At 35.2% G+C, this 17,759-nt stretch overlaps 1 protein-coding gene across 7 annotated transcripts in view; it reads right to left on the minus strand.

Annotated features, from left to right (window-relative positions):
* The window catches only part of STK3 (serine/threonine kinase 3), a 427,140-nt gene that overhangs the window by 252,436 nt on the left and 156,945 nt on the right, over positions 1 to 17,759 (minus strand). The window lies entirely within an intron of this gene.

The raw sequence follows: 17,759 nt of genomic DNA on the forward strand, positions 1-17,759 counted from the left end.
GGAAGGAAAAATAAAAATGTGGATGAAGAAAAGCGAATATTACTTGAGAGATATTAAGAAAGTTACAGAGATGGGAACTAGTGAATAATGAAAACTTGAATCAGCTCAGTGGCAGTGGAGCTGGACAGGAAGCAGGGAAAGAAACATCAACAGGACCTGGTGACTGATTAAAGGCAGAAGATTGGGCCAGGACAGTGGCCTGTAATGCCAGCACTTTGGGAGGACAAGGTAGGCGGATCACTTGAGTCCAGGAGTTTGAGACCAGCCTGGGCAACATGGTGAAACCCTGTCTCTAAAAGAAAAAATATATATATATATACAAAAATTAACCAGGGGTGGTGGTGCATGCCTGTAGTCCCAGCTACTTGGGAGGCTGAGGTGAGAGGATCACTTGAACCCAGGAAGCGGAGGTTCCACTGAGTGGAGATCGTGCCACTGCACTCCAGCCTGGGTGACAGAGTGAGACCCTGTCTCAAAATAAAATAAAAAATAAAGGCGAAAGATTGGACAGATGGAGGATACTCTTGGTTAATGGCACCACCATCTAACCAGTTGCTTCAAATATATAGTTGGTTCAAATATAAAGGGAGAAACAAGTCTGATGGAAAAACAGTGAAAACAACTTGGAGATATTGGATTTGAATTATCTCAAAATAGTAAAGAAAAGAAAATTATAGCCGGGCGTGGTGGCTCACGCTTGTAATCCCAGCACTTTGGGAGGCCGAGGCGAGCGGATCACGAGGTCAGGAGATCGAGACCACGGTGAAACCCCGTCTCTACTAAAAATACAAAAAATTAGCTGGGCGTGGTGGCGGGCGCCTGTAGTCCCAGCTACTTGGAGAGGCTGAGGCAGGAGAATGGCGTGAACCCCAGAGGCGGAGCTTGCAGTGAGCCGAGATTGCGCCACTGTACTCCAGCCTGGGCGACAGAGCGAGACTCTGTCTCAAAAAAAAAAAAAGAAGAAAAGAAAATTATATAAGCAGGTTATTAGAAATAAGTCTAGAATTCAAGACAGAGATAAAAGCTGGAGGAAAGCCAGGGAATGGTGATATCCTAGAAATCAAAAAAGGTAAGAGATTTAACAAACAGAAAATGGTTACCAATGCTAAATAGGAGTAAAGGTGTCAATAATTTCAGTAGAGTGGTAGGGAAGACACAGCCAAAGTCTGTTCAGGGGTAAATGAGAGGCAAGTGGGCAAATGGAAGCAGCAAATATCCATTAGTCTTTTTATATGTGGCTCTGAAAGAAAGGGGTAAGACAGCAGTAGAGAACAATTCTCTACTGCTGTCTTACCCCTTTCTTTCAGAGCCACATATAAAAGCAGTTCACTGGAACCTCCGCTTCCTGGGTTCAAGCGATCCTCCCACCTCAGCCTCCCAAGTAGCTGGGACTACAGGCATGTGTTTTCTATACTATTTTGAGATAATTCATATCCAATATCCCCAAGTTGTTTTCACTGTTTTTTCATTCTCCCAAAGGAGAACTGTTTGTCTCCTAAATCAAGGAGCACGTGAGCCCGTAAAGTTCCATAGCAGAGAGGAAATAAGTGATGGGTAGGAGAAAAAAAAAAAAAAAAAACAAGAAGGAAGAGGCATACCCTTCTATAATATTACAGCCAGAAAAGGGTAAAATGAGGCCCCAAAGTTCAGGCATATGTATATGGCCATTTAACTAGGACTTTTTAAGCAATAAGCATGCTGTGCTTAGGCTATCTCAGCACTATTGTTAAATGCTTTACTTATATAACTTTTGATACATTCATGTTATCATATGTTGTAATTATTGTTGTTACTATTACATTTTCTCTATATAGCACTTATTATGTATGGGGCAATGTACTAAGTAGCTTTACAAAAATTATTTCTTTTAATCCTCACCAAAACCCTATGAGGAAGTATTTCTCCATTTTATATATGAGAAAACTGAGGGATAGAAAGGTTAAATAACTTGCCCTCAAATACTCAGCAAATAAAGGACAGAGTTGAAAATGGAACCCAGGCAGTCTAGCTCCAAAGCCCATGATCTTAATCATCAAGTTATGCTACCTCTTTTCAGGTGGATAAAGAATACTTTTGGTCACTAACTTAATCTGAAGACAACTATTTTCTAGCAGGAAATATTTCTAATTTTACAATACATGTAGGAGAAAATTGAGTTTACTGATCAGAAACTTGCTAGACTACATTATTAAGTAAAAAAACACACAGAATTAAAAGTAATATTATTTAAAACATCTGTACATTTTTAATCTGTATAAACATGTACATGTAACAATAGTTCTCATCTATATAAATATGTACATATAACAATTGTTCTTAAATTTTACCATGCATCAGAATTTCTTGGTAGGCTTGTTCAAATGCAGATTGCTGAGCCCCTACTTCAAACCCCAATCTTTCCCCTATTACTTACAAAATAAAGTACAACTTCTTCTCAGCATGGCTTACCTTTGGCCATGAGGCACTGTCTAATTATTCATCTTTCAATATGTTTTTAGTACATTACCTATTTTTTTATGCTTTCCCTAATACAACCCTTCCTAATAAAGCCATACATTCCTTCTATGATTCCAAAGCACCTCCAAAATAGTAAAAAACAGAACAACAGTGATAATAATACCAATTAACTCTGTGGGGCATTCCCCAAGGAAACATGAATTACCTCATTCAATCCTCATAACAACTCCTCAGGATAAAGATTATAATTATTCTCACTGTACATATGGGAAAAACGTGAGACATGGAGAGGTTAAATTGGGCATGGTAATACAACCAGCAAGTAGAAAAGCTAGGATTCTTCCACTGCAATTATACTATATAAGCAATTACTAGACGGTTCAGTACTTGGATACTATTTAGATACTAGTATGTATCTAAATAATAAATGTAAATAATTTCCTTATTCATTTTTACACTTATTTAACTGACATTTACTGACTGCCTATTATATGCCAGGCATTGTGTTAGGCACTAAGGACTATCAGGTTAAAAACAAGGGAAGACCCAGTACCTGCTCTCTTGAGACATGGAATCCAGTGGAAAAGCCCAACATTAAATTAAAAATCACAGAAATATTTCAATAAATACGTGTTAAAAACAAAAAGTACAAGTCATGCCAAGATTATAATAGGAAGATCTAACTGTTTATAGTTATTGTACTGGTGGTGTCCTATTACAAGAGTATAAGTTACACAGAATATGCATTTCAGGATGCCAAATAATTCCATTTCAAAATGACACTTTCAAAATCAAATTAATTAATTATAAGACCAAAGTCATATAGTTAAAATTTAAAACATATTATTTAAAATGAAATTTAAATTTGTCAGCTCTTTTTTTCCCCTTAGCAAATGGAGCTATTACCCATCTGACACAGAATGTAATAAATATAAACTATCCAAAATGAATAAAATAGCATTTGAAAATGTCCTTGCAATATTGGTCATGATAAAGGTAAAATAATATGCCAAGTTCCTGACAATCCTAGTAGTGCATAAAGTACTTCCGTTTTGGACAATGCTAACTTTCTTATGATTGAATTAGATCCATGACTTAATATACACCATTTGTAAGATTTTTTTTTTTTTTACAAAAAGCAGACTTCTTTCATAGTAGATTTCAAAATGAAAACCAATATTTTTTTACAGAGGAAAAATGCCTAAAAGTCCAAATACTGATCTTACAAAGAGACATGAAAGGTAAAATCAAGTATGAACCAGGCCTGGATTCCCATATCTTCAGTTTCTATTTATCAAACAGAAAAATCTTTCCTACTTTCTCCTTTCCTGTATAAGACCAAAACTATGCAATATTCTGTTTGTATTACAATTACACTAATTCAATGCAGGTCACTTGCTTTTTACTGAGTCCAGATGACATTCAGTAAACTAAACATGGGCCAATTAGTTTAAAAAAAAAAGGAAGAAAAGAAAAAAGGAAGAAAGGAGTGAGTTCTGATTGCCTTTGGGTAGGTCATACAGTGGCTACAGAGCATCACAGCCTGAACTTCATTTTGGCTAACACCAACCATACGGCTAACATTAAGGACTAGCATTTTTTATTCCTTTCAGATTTCTCACGTTTGGAAATTCCAATTTAAATACATTTTCTGGTGAAAGTGAGGACAGCACTCCTGCATAATATCAGTTTTCCCCTAATTCAACTCCAATGTCTTATTTTGGAGCTACTAAAATGGAATCTGCACAATGTCTAAAAAAGTATAATAATCATTTTTAACCAATTTTTTTTATGTATTACAGTTTTAAATGAGCAAATGAAACTGATGATTTAGCTGACACAAACCCACACAAAAAAAGATGGTCTAAAGCTATGAAGTTTCAATATCAATGTTTGCAATCTCAAATCAACCTGAACCACCATACAATTAGGTAGATGATAAACTAAGTAACAGAAATATTCATAACTAAAAGCAATATTATTTTAAAATATTTTATTAGGTGCTGGCACCCAACATTTTCTTATAATCTATCATGTAAAGAAATCTGTTTTACTATTCCTTTTAAACTCTCTACTCATGCTACTTTAGTTCTGTTTCTAGAAATAAATAATAAACTCTCTGCTAATTTTTTTGGCTAAGAAATTTTTTGAAAGTTATAATGTAACTAAGTTAAAATGTACATATAATCGTAATTTGATATCAGACTGCTTTCATACAAAAAACCTACATTAATTCCTCAAGTAAATTTACACTTTATCAATTGTTGGTATTTTAAATTAAAAAGTACTCAAAAGAAATTATTCATTCACCATTATTACAAAAATGGAAGTCTCCAAATATGTAAACTAGCTTGATTTTTAAATTTGTTACTTATTTAGCCTAATTTTTTTAAACTTGCCTAAATTTAACTGAAGAATATTATGTTCCTGCAAGTGTTCATGAATACAAAGATACAGTAATGAAGATGGAAATTATTTACTCTAACAATTCTGACTGCATGACTGTTAAATCACTTACATACGGCCAAATGATCTACAAGGAAGCAGGGAGGTCCTGAAATTGTGTACTCATATCCATTTTCAACTACTGCACAGGTGACACAACCAATCAAGGCATTACTGAAACAGAATGGGAATAGAAAGCACTTAGTGAATAAAAGTGACTTCTTTAGACAAAAATGTAGAGGTTAGCTTGTGACCAAGATGGAAGAAACAGCAGCACCATTCCTCCCATTGCTTGTTCATATTTAGAGAAAACCAAGACCACTAAGAGGCAAAGGACAGAGGACAGCAACACCAGCAAAGAGACAGGCAGCAGTGAGGCAGAGCATGAGAACAGTATTAAGAGTTAAACACGGAGCACAGAGTGGGTGGTTTAAAATGTCAGTTTTACTCAACTATTTATAGGACAGTTCTTACATATCATTGAATCAATAAGCACTATTCCCAAAAGCTTGGAAATAATGTTACAGTGAAATATTGGTTATGTAAAATTCTTATTTAATGTACTAATTACTATTTAGAAAAGAGCAAATATAGTAAATATTAAGTAAAAATTAACAATAATTAAAATGGGCTTATGGTCTGAAATATAATAGTACATATTATGGGAAAGGATTACTGTTCTAACAACTACGCATAAAGCTGTGAAAAGGCAACAGTTATACTAGTCTGTAGGAACAGTACTCTAAAAATTACAATAGGGAGATATACTTCTTTTTTTTTTTTTTTTTTGAGACAAGATCTTATTCTGTCACCCACACTGGAGTGCAGTGGCATGATCACGGCTCACTGCAGTCTCAACCTCCTGGGCTCAACCGATCCTCTCACCTCAGGTTCCTGAGTAGCTGGGACTACATGCGCATGCCACCACACCCAGCTAATTGTTTTTCTATGCTTTGTAGAGACAGGGTTTTGCCACGTTGCCCAGGCTGATCTGAAATTTCTGGGCTCAAGCGATCCACCCATCTCAGCCTCCCAAAGTGCTGGGATTATAGGCATGAGGCACCATGCCTGGTCCAATATGGATATTAATCCTCCGGAAATAGATGGGATTTTAAAATGCAATACTCAGTTTCAATGTTGAAATGTGCTCTTCTTTCACTGAAAATGACACGACACTGTGAAAGCTTTCTTCTTTTTTTTTTTTTATTATTATACTTTAGGTTTTAGGGTACATGTGCACAATGTGCAGGTTTGTTACATATGTATACATGTGCCATGTTGTTTTGCTGCACCCATTAACTCATCATTTAGCATTAGGTATATCTCCTAATGCTGTCCCTCCCCCCTCCCCCCACCCCACAACAGTCCCCGGAGTGTGGGAATTTTTAGAGCTTCACACAACAAGTTTTCATAATGTTTACTACTTTCAATAAGCTTCATGACTATTAATGCTTTGGGGAAAATTTACTTTTTGTTTCTTTATTTGCTTTTCAAAACCAAAGGCATATAGTAATAATTCATTATGCTTTTACAACCAGGTTTCATCTGATGTCAATGTTATCTTTCGTATCTTTTTAAGTGTTTTTCCATGTTAACGTGAAGGTGTGTTTCTTAACTTTACATAGCAAGAAACAAAGACACACCTTTGTTCAATTTAAATATTTTGGTTCCTGGCCAGGCGCGGTGGCTCACGCCTGTAATCCCAGCACTTTGGGAGGCTGAGGCAGATGGATCACCTGAGGTCAGGAGTTCAAGACCAGCCTGGCCAACATGGTGAAACCCCATCTTTACTAAAAATACAAAAATTAGCTGGGCGTGGTGGTGTATGCCTGCAATCCCAGCTGCTTGAGAAGCTGAGGCAGGAGTTATTTGTTATTTGTTACATGTTATTCCATATTCCGTATTCTATTCTATTCTACTCATTCAGAGACAGCATCTCACTCCATCACCCAGGCTGGAGTGCAGTGGTGCGATCACGGCTCACTGCAGTCTTGACCTCCTGGGCTCAAGTGATTCTCCCACCTCAGTCTCCCAAGTAGCTGGGACTACAGCACAAGCCACTATGCCAGGCTAATTTTTGTATTGTAGACACTGGTTTTCACCATGTTGTCCAGGCTGGCCTAGAACTCCTGAGCTCAAGTGATCTGCCTGCCTTGGCCTCCCAAAGTGCTGGGAATACAGGCTTGAGCAACTGCACCTGACCTCCATATTCATTTTATTCAAAAGAATTTTATACACAAAATTGTGGCAAAATTTCAAGGAAGAATATATTCTTTTGTAGTTCTATAGTCTAGTGGAAAAATGTGATATAAAAAAACACAAAAGTTAATGATAGGGTTCCTAATATTCAATTAACTTTGATTTTATTCTCAATCTATTTTATACTACCATTCTTCTTATGAAAATATCTTCAACACTTTCATTGTACCAATAAACAATACAATAATTAACAATTTGCATTCATTATTAAAGTATTAAATTTAAAACTCCAAAGCACCTACTTGAAAGGAACATTCCAATATAATTTAATTATTCTTGGTCATTTGCTCATGTTTCCTTAAATATAAATACAGTATACCTAACAAATAATAAGCATAATTATAAATATTACCACATTTTACAATTTTTTATTCTAATAAAGAAAACATATGCTCAAATAATGGAATTTAACTATAAAATCTAATTTTTAGCTCACTGAAAAAACATAAAAAAGGATGATCAAACTATTTACCAGTCTTAAATATTTAAGAGTATAATAGGTTTATTTATACTACATTTATATGTTATAAATACAGACTATATAACGCATTTATATACTATAGTAATATGTATTTATATACTATAAAAATATAATACTATATATAATACTGGCTTTCTAAATACATTTCCTAATTTCCTTTATTTACTACTTTAACTTTGTAGTTTATAATTTACAAATTTCCCAGCACTATATCTTCTCCACAAGAAGATTTCCCTTTCTAGTGGCTACTAACATAAAATGTTTAAGGATTAATTAATCATAGATTAGTTAATGAATCTGCAAAATACTTAGATCTTTTATTTCCATTTTTCTCTCCTGCTAACTGACTTTTGACCATGTTCGTGTTTATTAAGCTCAAGATCCAAATTAGCTAAATTCTTGCCCTCCCAAACAGGAGACAGTCTAAAGCAAAGGTGTTGGCTGACTGCAAGTTCTGGTGGAATTTACCTATTAATCAGTTCTACACCATTTTGTTAAATCTGAACCAATATAGTGCCAAAAGAACATTCTTAAATATTAAGACTTTTATCTTTGGCATACAGGATTCATTCATCCAACAAATATATACTGAGTAACTACTATGGGCCAAGCACTGTTCTAGTGCTTAACATATATTAGTGAACAAAAGAAATAAGAAATTCCTGCCCTCATATTGCCAATTTACCAACCCCGTGCTGTGCTCCACACCAAAAATACAAAATTGAAGATACTACCCCTTACTTAAAGAAGATTTAATCTATTCAAGGCAAGAAAAAAGTCCTCAACGCAACTTATCATATAATGCTAAAATATGCATATGTAAATGGTAGCAGAAGCATATATAAAGTGCCATGAAGAGTAGAAAGGAAGAAGCCTCTGAGGCAGATGTTACTGCCTCTAACAATCAAACACAGGCATTCCAACTTGAGAACAGATATGCCCAAGACAGTAACACAGCTTTATATCTAACTCTACGTTGTCTTTCTTAGAGGTAAATCAAGGTGCTGCTTTACAGACCTTCATAATTAATGTCCCCTTAGCATCTTCGAGAGTTAATGGAAAAGGAGGGAAAATTCTAATCACTACATGTTGACACTTTTTAGTAGCCAAGAAAAGTTCTCAAAGAATGACAATTTAAAAAATTAACTTGTATACACTTTCTAGGTTAACTGTGGGCCTCAATAATCCCTACCATTCCAATACACAAATATCACAAGTTCTCACTCATATGTGAGAGCTCAAACCAGTGGATCTCACGACATACAGAGTACACTTGCCATCACCAGAGGCCAGGAAGGGGAGTGGGGAAGGAGGAGTGAAATGGAGGGAAAAGGGATATAAATGCACTTATTGCCACTGAGCTGTACACTTAACAATGGTAAAGATGGTAAATTTTAAAAATATTTTCAATAATAATATTAATAATTATCCTTACCATCCTTATCTCCTATTCACATGAAGACATTAGTTACCATTTATTAAGTGCCTCCAGCAGGAGAGGCACTGTGTATACCCTTTATATAACATTATTTCTAAGGCTTAAACCTTTAGAAGATTAGTATTTTTATTACCCAGTTTTTCACATGTGAAGACTGAGGGTGGGAGAGATTGTATAATTTGCCCAAGGTTGTACACCATTTGGCCTGGAATGTAAAAGAAATCCATACGAACACAAAGTCAAGGATCTTTTCACTCTACCTCATAGCTGCCCACTCCCATAAAGCATCTAATATTGAGGGATATTAATTCCTCTTCTGTGATTATTTTTAACCATCCTATATGTAGATACATATGTAAACTGATCTAAAACAGTTCACATCCTTGTTGAAAACAGGATCACATATGATTATCTAGCCTGCTAACCCAGACAGGCAGATGGATAGACAGGCGGATGGAAGAATGAACAAAATCTCAAGTATAATGACATCCAAACTAAATCTACTGCACAGTGTTCTTATAAATCTTCAACGGCAAGTCCATTTGACTGACACTATTTCTAAAAGAACAATTTGGCTAGGCACAGTGGCCCATGTCTGTAATCTCAGCATTTTGGGAGGGCAAGGCAGAAAGATCACTTGAGCTCAGGAGTTTGGGACCAGCTTGAGCAACATAGGGAGACCCTCATCTCTACAAAATATTTAAAAAATTAGCTGGGTGTGGTGGCACACACACCTGTAGTCTCAGCTACTCCAGAGGCTGAGGTGGGAGGATCACTTGAGCCTGGGAGATCAAGGCTGCAGTGAGACATGATTGCTCTCCACTGCCCTCCAGCCTGGGCGACAGAGAGCTCAAAAAATAAAAAATAATAAATGAAAGCACAATTAAACAAAAAATAAACTTACCTTGAGATCTTTGTAACACCTTTATTATCCCTGTTACCTCATCTTCTATTAATGTCCTTCTGGCTCACTCCAGCCACACTGGCCTCTGGTTAAGAACCAAAGAGCCAAGCATGTTCCCATCTCACACAGACTTTGTACTGTCTGTTCCCTCCAACCAAGGCAGTCTTACCCCAGATGGCTCACTCCCTTGTGTGCTTTAGTCTTTAGCTTAAATACCTCCTTCTAACAAGGCATCCTTAACTACCATTTAAAAGTACAATCAGACCTTCATACTCCCTAATCACCATTCGATGATATATTTTATGTATGTGTTACATTTATTATGTCTAACCCAACCAGAATATAAACACAATGAAGGCAGGAATTTTTGTTTCACTCAAGGCTATATATCCTGCCCATAGAAAAGTGGCTGATGCGTAACAGATATTTGTTGAATGAATAAATGAACTTTGTGGCCAGGCACAGTGGCTCATGCGTATAATCTCAGCACTGTGGGAGGCCAAAGGAAGGATCGCTTGTGCCTAGAAGTTTGAGACCAGCCTGGGGAACATACTGAGACTTCACCTCTATGAAAAACTTAACAATTAGCTGGGTGTGGTGGCATGCACCTGTAGTCCCAGCTACTCGGGTCTATGTGGGCTGAAGTGGGAAAATCTCCTGAGCTCAGATATTTGAGGCTGTAGTTACTATGATCACGCCACTGCACTCCAGCATAGGCAACAGAGAAAGACCCCAACGCAACAATAATAATAACAATAATACTACTAAATGAACTTCATTATTTGGAACCTAAAGAGGAATTGTATAAGTTCAATTTCATCACTGATAAATAATTCAATTAAAGACTTCTTTTAAAGCAATGTTTTATATTATTTGGCACTACTGAACCTCCCCTCTTATAAAATGTTTGCCTCCTTACTCTGGCCAACAATCTTCTTTTCATTGCTCTTTAGAATGAAAATCAAAGTATGAATGAAACCAAACTTGTATAGACCCATCTATTAGCTCTCATTTCAATAAACTGTTATTAAACCCATAATCTTTCGAGAGAGCAATTCATAGATTAAAAATTAAAATTTTTATTAAAAATAAAAATTTAAAAATTTAAATTAAGATTTTATGTGATGCTTTATGGCATCCATTGTATTGAATGCATTTGTTTAATATTTCTAAGTCTTTAGAAAAGCTTCTGAGAAAACTGATTTCCTTATGTTATTTACAGTCTGTGACCAAATATTTTTAGGACATTCACATGAATAAAGGGTCCCAAATGCAACAGAAATTATAATGCCACATCATAACTTAAGCTTTAAATTGTCCATGTCTTTTATGTTTAACAAAAAAATCTATTATCCAAAACTATTTATTATATTAATATATTCCTACTCAACAATCTTTTTCTCCTAAGGTAAATGAAGGCATATGACTTCTCCCCACTTATATAACTTTTTATTATTTTAATTAAATTAACTGATACCAGCATGTTTTAATATCATCCCTATACACTTAGAAGTAAATAACCTAGAGATCAAAATACACAGTAAACCCGTACAAACAGCAGTTTTTCAATGCCATCTCTCTATGTATAAACATTGAATGCAATTCTATGGAAGTATGGCTCCACATATTCAGATGAAGAATATGTCTGTTTACATGTGTCTCTTTCCCAGTCCACATTACACTGGGACCTGTGTGTGCCTCTGTGGTTAAGATTTACTGCATGTTCATATTAAAGTCTCATTTCCAACATTTAAACATGCAGCCACAAAGACCGACTACAACAGTTATTATACAACCCTTGGTGTACCAAAGATTTGGGAGTTCATAAAGTTGAAATTGATTGTTTATGGACAATTACAAGTACCAACATGATTTAAAACACTTCAATTTTTGCTCTGCTGAATCAGACTCATTTAAACAGCAGAACTAGAAGGAGAGACTTAAATATCAACTTGTAATAAAAAATCACCAGTAATGTCTTAGCAGCATGGTCATCCTCCCACTCAGTAGAGTCCTTAAACATACAGGGACTCCAATATTAGCTTCAAAACATTTTCAGAATGTCTAGCAAAAATATGTCAAACCTGGATCTCTGACTTAAAGGAACACATAAGGCCTAAGAAATAATTGCTGTCTCAAATTCTGTGGAGTTAATAAGGTTTTAAAGTATATAAAGTTGCTATAGACTAAATGGCACATTTTATATTAGACACCCTTTCTTGCTAAACACTGTATTATATATTAAACTGTAGCAAAAGTGAATGAATCTATCAGGAAAATCGAAATGATATTTTCAAGTATTCACATAATGACATACCTCTAAACTGTGAGGTACTTTATGACAGAGTGTCTGATTCATCCATCTTTTAATTCCTAGTGCTTGAATGCAGAGTTGATATTCAGTAAATACTGACTGACTAAATAGATAAATGAGTAAATACGACATGAAGAATAATTATGTAATGAGATTTCTGATTTTACAAAACACTTTCACTACTTTTCTAATTTTATATATATACATATACAGATATAGATACAGATACAGATATTGAGTAGAGACAGGGTTTTGCCATGTTGCTGGTCTAGAATTCCTGAGCTCAAGCAATCCACCCACCTCGAACTCCCAAAGTGTTGGGATTACAGGCGTGAGCTATCATGCCCAGTCGTGTTTCATCACTTTTCAATGTCAACTTCAAGAAAATGAAAATTGCACCTTTCCAAACAAACTTTAAGTCTACCCTAAACTGCTAAGAATCAACACTAACAGTAGATGACATAATGTGTGGGAAAATAAAAAGTCAGCCAGCCAGCTGGACATCAGTCTTTTTTCTGACTGCTATGACTAAACTCTTCAAGGTTATAACTTTTCAAATGCTATCACTGTAGTGAACTATTTCATTGCTAGTGTTACCTCCTTTCCTTGGTCTTCCCCTTTCTAGACAAGAATTCCTGTTATCTCATTCCCTTCTTGACTGTACTTTCCACACTGGTTTCAATTTGTACTTGACCTAGTTCCCAGAAAACACCCAGTTTTCCTTTCTCACTTAGTATCTTAATATTTGTAATATTAATAACCCACTTATCTATTCAATTGTTTAATTGTATTTTATCTATTATCTATTCAATTGTTTATTTCTATTTAATTGTAGTGACCCTATTCAGAGCTAGCCTATGCAAAAGAGAAGACAGCAGGCTTCAGATGTGACTTACTTAGCACAGAAAGACCCCAACCCTAATATATACAAACACATACACATGCAAACACACACACCTGCTATAAACCAAAATTAGAGATACATTCTTTGTGTTAAACTCCTGCTTCTTGAGGTTCTTATTCTCCCTCCCTCCCTCTCAATTGTTCTCTCACTCTTTACCTCCTGCCTTTTTCTGTTTTATGATAATTCTCTCCAGCTAACTTAACTCTTCTTTCTTCTACATACAACATCCAATCTGTCAAAAAAAGTCTGTGGGTTTTTGTTCCAAAATATATCCAAAACCTGATTAGGTCTTACCACCTCCACTGTTACCAACCTAACGCGTGCCACCATCGTTTCTCACTTGGATTACTGCAGAGTCCTCCCAACTGGCCTCTTGCTTCTATCTTTGCCCACCGCGCCCCCACAATCTATTCTCAACAAAAACCTAAGTAATCCTTTAAAAATGTAAATCAGATCTTAACACTCTGCTGCTCAAGGCCTGCCAGGGGTCTGTCTACAAGGCACTACTCCTGATCTCACCTACCTCCAACACCTCCCTTACTTCCTGTCTTTCTTTGACATTATCTCCTACTTCACTGTCCCTAGATCACTCTGCTCCCTTCTGCCTCTCCAAACATACAAGGGCTTTCCATTGACCATTCCATCTGCCCAAAATGATCTCCCCAGGTATATGTGTGGTTTACTCCCACAATACCTGCAAGCCTCTACTCAAATATCACCTTCCCAAAGAGGCTCTGACCACCATATTTAAAATCACAAATTTGTCCACCAAAACTCCCTCTATCCTTCTTACTGTACACTCTAGTTTTTTTTAATCATTTTAAAAACACTTACGGCTTTCTAATATTCCATATAAATTACTTATTATATATTGTTTTATATCTATTGCCTCCTTCTAGGATGTAATCTCTGATATATCCCAAATGCCTAGAAAGGTATCTGGCAGAGTAGACACTGAATAAAAATTTGAATACATGAAAATATACTAGACTATCTTTAAATATAATAAATACATAGTATGTTCTCTTTTTGTTTGTTTTTTGAGACAGGGTCTCACTCTGTTACTCAGGCTGGAGTGCAGTGGCACAATCTCAGCTCACTGCAACCTCAGCCTCTCAGGGTCCACAGGCATGTGCCACCACGCCCAGATAATTTCTGTATTTCTTTGTAGAGACACAGTATGCCATGTTTCCAAGGCTGGTGTTGAATTCCTTGATACAAGCAATCCTCCCACCTAGACCTCCTGAGTAGCTGGAATTATAGGCATGAGCCATTGCACCCAGCCTTGATGTCATTATCTAATGTCTCCTCCTTAATAAATTGTTAATAACCCTTAATAAATTGTGGCTAACATACCTTTTACAATACAACTCTAGACCATTAATGTGTCCCATAAATCCTGTGTGTATCAAGAGGTATCTTTTTTGCCTCAATGCCTTTTATTAATGCACTGTCAGTATTCTACTTGGGCTTTATTCAAATACAAGCCTATAACTATTGAATCTTTTTCCATCCCTCCTACTTTCCCATTCTTGATTTTTCCCCTACCTTTCTCCACAACTCCAGGTGATCAACAATGACAACCTGATATGTATCACTCCATACCTTCTTCTCCATCCTTAAATAACCACGTACAAACATATGTAGAGACTTAAAATTCTATTTTGTTTCTTGGGGAATGAAGTTGTCCCCATATATACTTCTTCACATCTTATTTTTCTCATCTCATAGCAAACAGTGGAATATAACTACATTAATTGGTATACACAGAACTCCATTCTTTTTAATGGCTGCATGTTACAAGGCCAAAATGTATCAAATGTATTCAACTTTTCCCACCTTGTTTCCAGTTTTTTACCACTAATAAAAATACTGCAAAAAGATCCTTGCTTTAAAAAATGCATATATCCTTACATATTTATGCTTTTATTTTTGTGAGATAAATTCTAGGGGTAAAACTGCTGAAACTGCTTTCCAGGAAAAGAAGTAAATGTCACATTTCTACCACTAATGCCTTTTGCTCTAATTTGCCACCAATATTGAGTGAAGCCATAACATTTTTAACTTTGGATATGGGATGATACCTCAGCCAGGCACAGTGGCTCAAGCCTGTAAACTCTGCACTTCGGGAAGCCAAAGCAGGTGAATCACTTGAGATCAGGAGTTCAAGACCAGTCTGGCTAATATGGTGAAACCCCACCTCTACTAAAAATACAAAAATAAGCTGGCTGTGGTGGCACCCACCTGTAGTCCCAGCTACTCGGGAGGCTGAGGCAGGAGAATCACTTGAACCCGGAGGCAGAAGTTGCAGTGAGCCAAGATCGTGCCACTGCACTCCAGCCTGGGTGACAAAAAAAAAAAAAAAATTAGCCGGGATGGTGGTGGGACCTGTAATCCAGTATTGGAGGTAGAAGAGAATCATTGAAGCCAGAGGCACAATGTTACTTTAATCTGCATATCCTAAAGTACTATTAATCATCTTCCTATGTGTCATTAGTCTATTGAGATTTGCATTTCTGTCAACTATTCATCTCCCTCTGTTTTTTATACTGGATTGTCTTTTGGCACTAATTTGTATTTTTTTTAATATCGTAGATATCAACCATTTATCTGTAATTTGAAGTATAAATATTTTTCCCAACCTACTGCTTATCTATTGAGTTTGCTGCTAGTGAGATCCCACACATAAGTTACAAAAAAATCATTATATGATTAGATTTATTTTTCTTTCATAGCTCCTGGGTTTCCTATGTTGGTTAGAAACTTCTCCCCAATTTCTAGTTCACGCATATAGTCTAGAATTCATATTCTTTCATATAAGTCTCTAGTACACTTAGAATTTATTTAGGTATTGTAAGAGACCAAAGATTCAATTTTCTTTCAGATGAATAGATAATTCCGACAGAATGATTATCATTTTCCTATTGAGCTCAAATTTTCACATTTATCATATTAAATTCCCAGCAGACTACTGTAATTACAGTAGCTTTAGAGTTTATTTTAATATCTGGTAAAGCTATTCATTTCTCACTTTTTTCTCCTTAATTTTCTTAGTCAACAAGTATGAACATCATTTTACCCAATTCCAATGTAAACCATAAAGGAATTTTAATGAGAACTATAATTAACTTTTAAGTAATTTTCAGTAAAAGATTATTATGATATAGTTTTTGCATGGCAACACAATATCATAAGAATTGGGAACATATTTTATAAAGCCAGCATGCTCTTTCCTTCATTTCAATTCCAGTGTAATGTCTTTCAATTAGATTTTTACAAATTTCTTCCTACAGAAGTGTACTTCTTTCGTTAACTTTATTCCTAAGGATTTTCTAGTTTTTGAAACTACTTTTAATTGATTATTTTTTCCAATTTTTCTTTAACAACATTATTATCAGCACTGAGAAAGGCTACCAATTTCTGTGTATTTTATATACAACTATTCACCAAATTATGTTATTAAGTCTGATAATATTTTACTGGTACCATTTGGCTATCATAAGCATACAATCATATCGGCAAAATAAAATGTATTTTTCCTCTTCTTTTCTAATGTTCATACAGATTATTCCATTTTTTACCTTATTGAACATGCTAGAACAAAACTGAATAATGATAATGATAATAATGATAATAGAGGACATACTTGTTATTAGAAACAACATTAGCATTCCACTGTTAAAATGTTTGTTTTTTTATATACTTTATATTTATGTACTCAAGAAAGGCTGTTGAATTTTATTCAATTTTTTCAGCATCCATTATCATCATCTAATTTTCCTTCTTCAATTTGATAAACCCTACTTGATATTCTTTAATTCATGCAGAATTATTTTCAGTTAAAGGCTATTAATTAGTATGTCCTTTTTATTTCAAAAATTCTTATTTAGTATGCTTCCAGTCACTCTATCATTATCCATTTGGATTTGGTAATATATATTGAAAGGTTTATTGGTTATAACTGTCTCTTCTTCATAATCTTTCAAGGCCTCAATTCTGATTCATTTACTGTTTGGTTAGAGTTAGTTCAAGTATTTTCCTCAAATGAAGCAAATAAGAGTTGTATTCTGTCAATCTTCGAATATCTAAAAATATCTTTACTCTGAAAGGTGGATGAAATACTGGTTGAGTCACTCATTCATTCATTATTTAATAAGAATTTATGTAATACAGATGGATACAACATGACAAAAAAGTCCCTGCCTTTAAAGGACACATATATTCCAGCAGACAAAGACAGACAACAATAAGCACATAAATGAATCAATTAATTAAATATAAAATGGTTAGAAGAGCTAAGAAAAAATAAGGCAAGGAAAGGAAAATCTTTTATAATATATACATAACAGTCAAGATCGACCTCTGATTTTGACAATGATGGCCATTCACCCATATATAGTGCTTTCTAAGTGCCAGGTACTGTGGTAAGTACTGGACACACATCAAATCATTCAATCATAAACAACCCTTCGAGGTAGTGACTATTAAAATAAAAATGCTATAACTGATGAAACTGAGGCACAAACGAGTTGATTTACCAAAGGTAAAACAGCAAGT

This window comes from Hylobates moloch, unplaced genomic scaffold (genome assembly GCF_009828535.3).
Source record: "Hylobates moloch isolate HMO894 unplaced genomic scaffold, HMol_V3 SCAFFOLD_9, whole genome shotgun sequence".
NCBI lineage: Eukaryota > Metazoa > Chordata > Mammalia > Primates > Hylobatidae > Hylobates > Hylobates moloch.